A 6985-nucleotide genomic window follows, 5' to 3' on the forward strand; every position below is an offset into this window, starting at 1 on the left:
GCTGAAGCTCAAAACTCCCAGATCACACACTGACCAATGTGACCAAACTGGTACGGAACCGGTCCCCAATGAAACTTAAACCACCAATATCTTGGCAACCAGAGCTCCGATTGCAGATCTCAAAAGACCGACGTGCTCCACAAGAAGAGCACTTCAGGCTTATGCATTCACTTCATGCCCGATCCCTCATCTACAATTGCCCAATCCGGTATGGATCTTCAATCCACTCAACTTCATACTATCATAACTTCCTCATTGTAGCTCCAATTGATGAGCCGTAAAGACAAGCATGTAGAGCACTTTGAGTACTTTCAGGTTTAGTCCATAAACTTCCAATTGTGATAACTTTAATTAGCTCCATTTTTAGCATCAACAAGACAATTGTTTGCCCTTTAAAGCCGCATCTGGCAAACATTTAGCATTGAGCTAGCTTGTTATCGAGCCATGATCACTGCTTAGTAAACACATAGGCTTCAAAGAATTATAACTTGCATCTCTTTGCCTTTTTTCTTATCATGGAAGCGGAGCCGCACAACATCCACCCTCTCTGAACCTGCACAACCTCCGTTATGTGCCAACCATAATTTCAAACTTTAAGCATAACTTGTGAACGTATAAGAACTACCCCACTGTTAGGATGCTTTAAAAAAAATTCCAACATGTGGCCTTATTAGAATATACCCTCCTCCAGGATCATAGGGAAAACACAAGAATTTCTGATCAGAAGAGCTTAAGCATGAATTGACCCATAAAGCATCATGAACCCCACCTAGATTGTATGGAAAATAAATCAATCATCCCTAATCACAAACATATCCAGCTCCGCCCAGATCAAATGGCATATAAGTCAATTGCCCCGGACCATGCATATAATCGTTTCCTCTTGGATCAAAAGATAACTCAAAATCCCCTACATCATTGGGTAACATCAAATCCCATGTAGCATCAAGTATCATTAGATACTGCCATATCCCCTGTGCAACTGGCTCATCCAATTGTTGATCATCAATCACAGGTAGGAGGATTGATAATGCACCTTCACCCCCTATAGCATCAAAATTTTGGTATTGCATATCTGAGTACATGAGTGCCCTGGCAATACTCTCTTCATTGGGCTCCCAAGATGCATAAAAAAAAATTTCCCTATCTTGGACATGCTCAAAATCAAGCAGAGCTTCATCCAACAACTGCATAAGGTCATCCTCAACCACATCTAGATAAACTTGGTTATGCACAAGACCATATTGCTCTGTACCCTTGCATCTATATTTGAGAATCCCTCCAAAGCTTCATCCAATAAGCACAAAAGCTATGGGTCTACTGCTTCAAAATATTCCTCTGTCTCGCACATCTCAGGTTGTTGTAAACTAAGATTTCCACATATAACATGCATACTAGCCACATTTGTTGTAGCCTACTCTTCAAGTTTCTCACCCTCATTCAAACATCTTTGAACTTCTATAGCATAAAGTTTAGTATGCACGTTGATAATTGCATCAGCTGTCTTGTCCATATCATCGGTACAATGCAACCAATCATATGCAAGAGATTGCACTTCTCTATGCACTCCCTCTGAATAAGCATCATCAGGTTCATGATTATCATGCCATAGTGTGAGCCCTGTGTCACAAACTCTTGATAAAGAAGGAGTCTACACCCCCTCTAAATCATCACTTTGCAGATCTTCAAGCACATACTCTTGCACATCCAAGCCCTCAACATCTGGTGTTGAAAGGCTGAGGGGAGACTGAACCCTGGATCCTCCTCCTAGCCAACCTATTATAGTAGATCCTGTGGCCCTTTGCCCTAAATGGATCCCCTATCCACACCTTCAGTCCGGCCCTTGGCCTAAGTCCTTGACTCCCCTAGATCGGGCCCTACCCTCTAGCCCTTGGCCTGACATTACTCCCCCCTTGGAGAAGCATTTTCATCCTTGAAAACATAAGTGGTAGTATCTTCGTAAGAACACTGATGTTTTCCTTGTTGGCATCCCATGCGCGGGCCAACTGATACTTGGTGCAGTGATGAGGTTCAATCAAATCGAGAGCAACATCTTGATTTTCAACATTGTTGTCCTTTTGCAACCACTTGTATCTAAATAGTAGCTCAATTTATAACTCACTTGAGTACTGTAAAGGAGTAACCACAACTAAGAGGTGTCTAAAGGCATAACCAGTTTTCAGATTTTCTGAAGGTACTGGAATAATGCAAGAAAACCAGATTTCCACCTCGCGAGAGTATCTTGAAAAGATCATAGCTACTAAGGGAGAATAGGGAGTGTCCTCATGTCAAACTTCCGAACATTTTGGAACACATAGAACTACCTGTTCACCCCTAATGTAGATTACATGCCAACATACTTTGTCAGCACACCTACTAATTCCTTGACTTATGAAACTATTGAAACAGTATCCAACCCCACCATAACAGGTGTTCAAAGTTGAAAACCTAACCTAATCAAATTCTAGAATAGGGAGAGAATCGCCCACGTTGTGCTAACGTATGCGCTTAGCAGACCCTTTAGCAAAGAATACGTGTAAGGTGCCCATCCAAGGCAGGAAGAATAGCAGTAGTGAGAGTGAGATACTTTACCCCACTTACAGACAGTCTTCCCAGATGACTGGTAAACTGGGTTCACCATCGCGTACAACCTTGTTGAGGAATCAACAATTTCCTCAATAACCATCTTGGTTATCTTGGAAGATCCACAAGCACCCAAACCGAGCCATGACCTCTATTGGTGATTGGTAGACCCAAAAGTAATCTCATAGAGATACTGCACGTAGAGTGCAAAATGCTTCATAAGCAACTCATGTGATGAATATGCATGCCGCTCCAAATTAGCCTTTGATAAACACTAGGGCCCATAACACCTATTGTGCATGCATTTAGCAAAAAACAGATCCGAACCTGTATATCCATGGTCATGTTTGTGATGGCTCATAGCCCTCATTATAGAGGAATGCAAATAGTTCTGAAGAAAGAAACTAAATACTGTCCTCTGCAATCATTTGCAAGCCTTTCTGAAACGTTTGAACCATAATAGAAGGTGAAACATTAATCACTTCTAGGGACAAACAATGAAACTTTTTCATTAACAACTCAGAGCCTTGCTATATGTATAAACAACCATCTGTAATGTTGTTGAGCAGTACTTGTACATGAAAGTCATTCTAAGTATCCGATAATTTTTGGCCATCGAAATTGTTCCTAATATGTCGTGCTGAAAATGGTCTAGGATACAGATTTGACCAGCACCTAGGGACGTTGTCGTGACACATACTTGGAATAGGGGCGCCAGTGCCAGTCCCAGAGACTCATATTCTCCACATGTGGAATATGTCTCATGTAAGAATGTCTGAAAAAAGAACATCCTTCAAGTACAAGATGTACTTGTGCATGGAGGTAATTGCAAACACACTATGACGGGAGTGAGAGGGACCCTCATTACCCTTACTCCACACTGGCTAAACCGAACTCCTTGAGTTCCTAGACCATGTTGCATCCTATGTGACAACATGTGCCAAATAAACCCTATAAATGGGTAGATAACTGCATAATGCAAAAACTTATTTTGGACACTATGGCCCCAAAGTCTTGGCTCTTACATGACCTTGTCATCTCACTGAAGAGCAAAAATAGATGACAACATAGTTTATGCATTCTACGTAGAAAAAGCAAACCAAAAAAAAACATAAAACCAAATCAGATGCGTACCTGGAGGGTGAACATAGTGTTCACTTATTTGTAGGTATCTGTCCAAATTTTCCGCCTGCAAAGGCCTAGGAACACTAATTGAAAATTAGGAAAATGCAAGTAGTAGTGCACATGATTGCACATGTAACCTTTGGTGTTGCCTTTGCAATCCAGACCCCTTGGTTAAAGCAGCATTGTCAAACCCCGTGGTTAAATGGTGCATGAAAATTGCTCAACGAGCAGCTGGCCCTTGGCCTTTGTTCGTGACCTCCGTGGGGTGTGCCCCTGGCATTTTATTACTTGTGAAGTTGAAAGATTTCCACTACCCTTTGGCAGTTTGTGGAATTCTTTCCGTGAAACTGCACGTGGGAAGGTTCCAAGAATGGACCATCAAACCGTACTAAGTGATTTAGTAATCACGTGTTGAGTCTTACCCCAAACTGTACGCATATAAGCACTCTTAGTGCTAATAGGATTTCCACTGAAATTGGAGTCATGTGCACAACTAGATCTTTGTCACACCCAAAAATCCATACTGTGGTGTTTTTGTGAGCAATCGTACGGTCTAAAATGCTGGCTTCATTCTTACACCTTGGTAGAGATAAGCCCAGACGAGTTTAAGAGGTTCAAAAACTCAACTTGACTTGCACACTTAAAGTGTGGAGTGCAAAAATAATGTCCAAAAGATCACTAATGGCAAGACTCTTGCTTGTCCATTTACAAACAGATGGCTCTTAGCCATGCCCAAAGAGGTGGTAAGTGATGGCTCATAGCCCTTCCTGTTGTCTCATAGCCCTTCCTGTTACCGTATTATGATAGAAAGAGTTCAATAAAATCGTGTCCAATGTCACCTTTCCCGCATAGAATTTGGAAAGAGAGAATGTTGGGTTGAGGAAATCCCCTTATTTCGATGTCTTGTATGCCTTTTTCAAATGCTGGAGTGCAGACCGTGCCTGTGTCATAGCTTATCTTATAAGCGTACAACCTCTCGTAGAGAGAGGCTTAGCTTATCCTATAAGCGTACAACTATGTACTTGTACCATGCTCTTGTAGAGAGAGGTACCATAAGTCACATCTTGACCCACTGACCTTGTATGGGAGTGTGGCTATACAAGGGTAATTTCAAATACGGCACTTTTCCTGGGAAGAACATAAAAAATGTTTTAAGATATCAATTACTGACCTTGTCCATGACAGAGTATTTAATGTTATAGTGGAAGCGTATGCAATGATGGGTGTTGTGCGGCCATCATACTAGTATGCCATGCATACATATCAAAAAATGAAATGATAAGCTCTTGGCTTCTCAATAAGAGTCTCAACCATGTGATTTTTTGGTAGACATGCCTTGCATGATTACACTGGCATGGATACATCACAGTGTACCGTGGCGGAAACTGTGAGCTGATATCCACATAGTGTCAAAGATGTGTGCCATTTTCAATGATCGGAAGTCAATCAAGAATACATGGCCACATAAGAGAAGCCGTGCTTCACATGAAGACAAGAAAAGCACTTTGCTTTGTTCAGTGGCTTCTTAGGGAGTCTGTCCAAGCACTTTGCTTTGCACAACAGAGAGATCTTTTCCAAAATGAAAAAGAAAACATAGACAAAAACAAATGTAACGTGAAATTGACTAACCTTGTCGCCCACTTGTGGGAGGTTTCTAGTTGTGTGCTCAAACGAGCGCATAGCCATATATGCGAATAACTTGAGAGTGGTCGGATGTCCCGCACAACTCCCAATTATGTATGCATAGTCCGAACGCCGGACACTGCTTGGCCGCATGTCTAAGAGGGAAACCTTTCTTCCTTGGCAAAGTGTAGGTAATGGGCGGCCTTGTCTAGGTCTCTGAGCCTTCTTAACCAATGGTAGTAACAAGTTGCGTTGATCTCCTTTGGGCGTATGGGCCCCATGCTCCCAGCTTATGACCGTGTCCACAAGGATGCCACATTGGAAGCCTAAAATCACGACAAGCAATAAGTAGCTTAAAAAACAAAGCGTACTTGTAATCATTGTCAATCACCCTTGGAGACGCATTGGATGCAGCATGTCGATATTGGATTGAATGAAAACAACTAGCCAACCATGCCTACCATTTTTAATGGACATGCCACGGGCCTTGCCTGTACCTGGAAACTCTATTGGTATTGAAATACGCAGCAAAATGCCTTGCATTTGGTCGTAGTCGAAATGTCTTTACCGATGCCTCTACATGATCCCTATTCATGCCCGTGCATGCATCCACAAATAACCATGGAGCAATTAGCCGCATAGGCCTTGTCTCTATCTACATTCCATGATTGGGATGCAATCGTGCCGTTGTAGCAAAGAGAACTTTCGAAGATTCCGTCATGGAATCTTGCAATATTAGTGGATAGGTGGAGTAAAAACCCACATAAATTAAATGGCATACCTTGAGAACCCATTGATCTGAAAATATGGAGCAAAGTACTTTGCAAACCGCCATAACTGCCTTATTATTGAATCTGCTACATGATTTGCAGGCTCATGCCATGCATGCTAATGATTCGTTTTTATCTTTGTACGCAAGGTCAAATCTTATATACTTTATTGCACGCATGTAATGATTGTCTCACCCGAAAATGGCAAAACAGCAGAAAAAAATTCTCCAACTCGTGACGCCCTTAACAGCTATGGTGTTGACCTCGCCCATTGAAGGGGGGCTGGGGGCATGTAGAGAACTTTTTGTCTTCAAACAAAATGCCATGGGAACTCACTCGTGTCCAAAAAACCCTAAGGTCACTTAAGTGACTGTGTATGAACCCATGGCCGACTGCATGCGCCACGAGAGGCAGAGAGAGGGGGCCCTCACTTGCAGAGAAGCCGTCCATACCATCCGGCCATGTGACGAGTTCGCCTCCTTGGCCCAAGGGGATTCCAATCGGCTCAACATGGCTCACCTCGACACAGGTCGAAGCACGCCATATCTTGCATGCAAGCAGCCGCTCCCGTGGAGATGAACCTATGTAGTCAAGGGGCCATGCCCAGGGCCGTGTTCCTTTGCTTGCCAAGGAGAGTTTCCATGGCCCAAGCTCGTCTAGAACGAGAGAGAGAAAAGAAGCGAGAGAGAGAGAGAGAGAGAGAGAGAGAGAGAGAGAGAGAGAGAGAGAGAGAGAGAGAGAGAGAGAGAGAGAGAGAGAGAGAGAACCCATGGTCTACCTTCCTCTCCTCCATGGCTGCCTTCGTCCTTCTCGCTTGTGCTCTGATACCAATGAAAGGCCAAGGGGAGACTGAACCCTGGATCCTCCTCCCAGCCAACCTATTA

The sequence above is a fragment of the Adiantum capillus-veneris genome, chromosome 1, assembly GCF_014529385.1.
Source record: "Adiantum capillus-veneris isolate H3 chromosome 1, ASM1452938v2, whole genome shotgun sequence".
In the NCBI taxonomy this organism is placed as follows: domain Eukaryota; kingdom Viridiplantae; phylum Streptophyta; class Polypodiopsida; order Polypodiales; family Pteridaceae; genus Adiantum; species Adiantum capillus-veneris.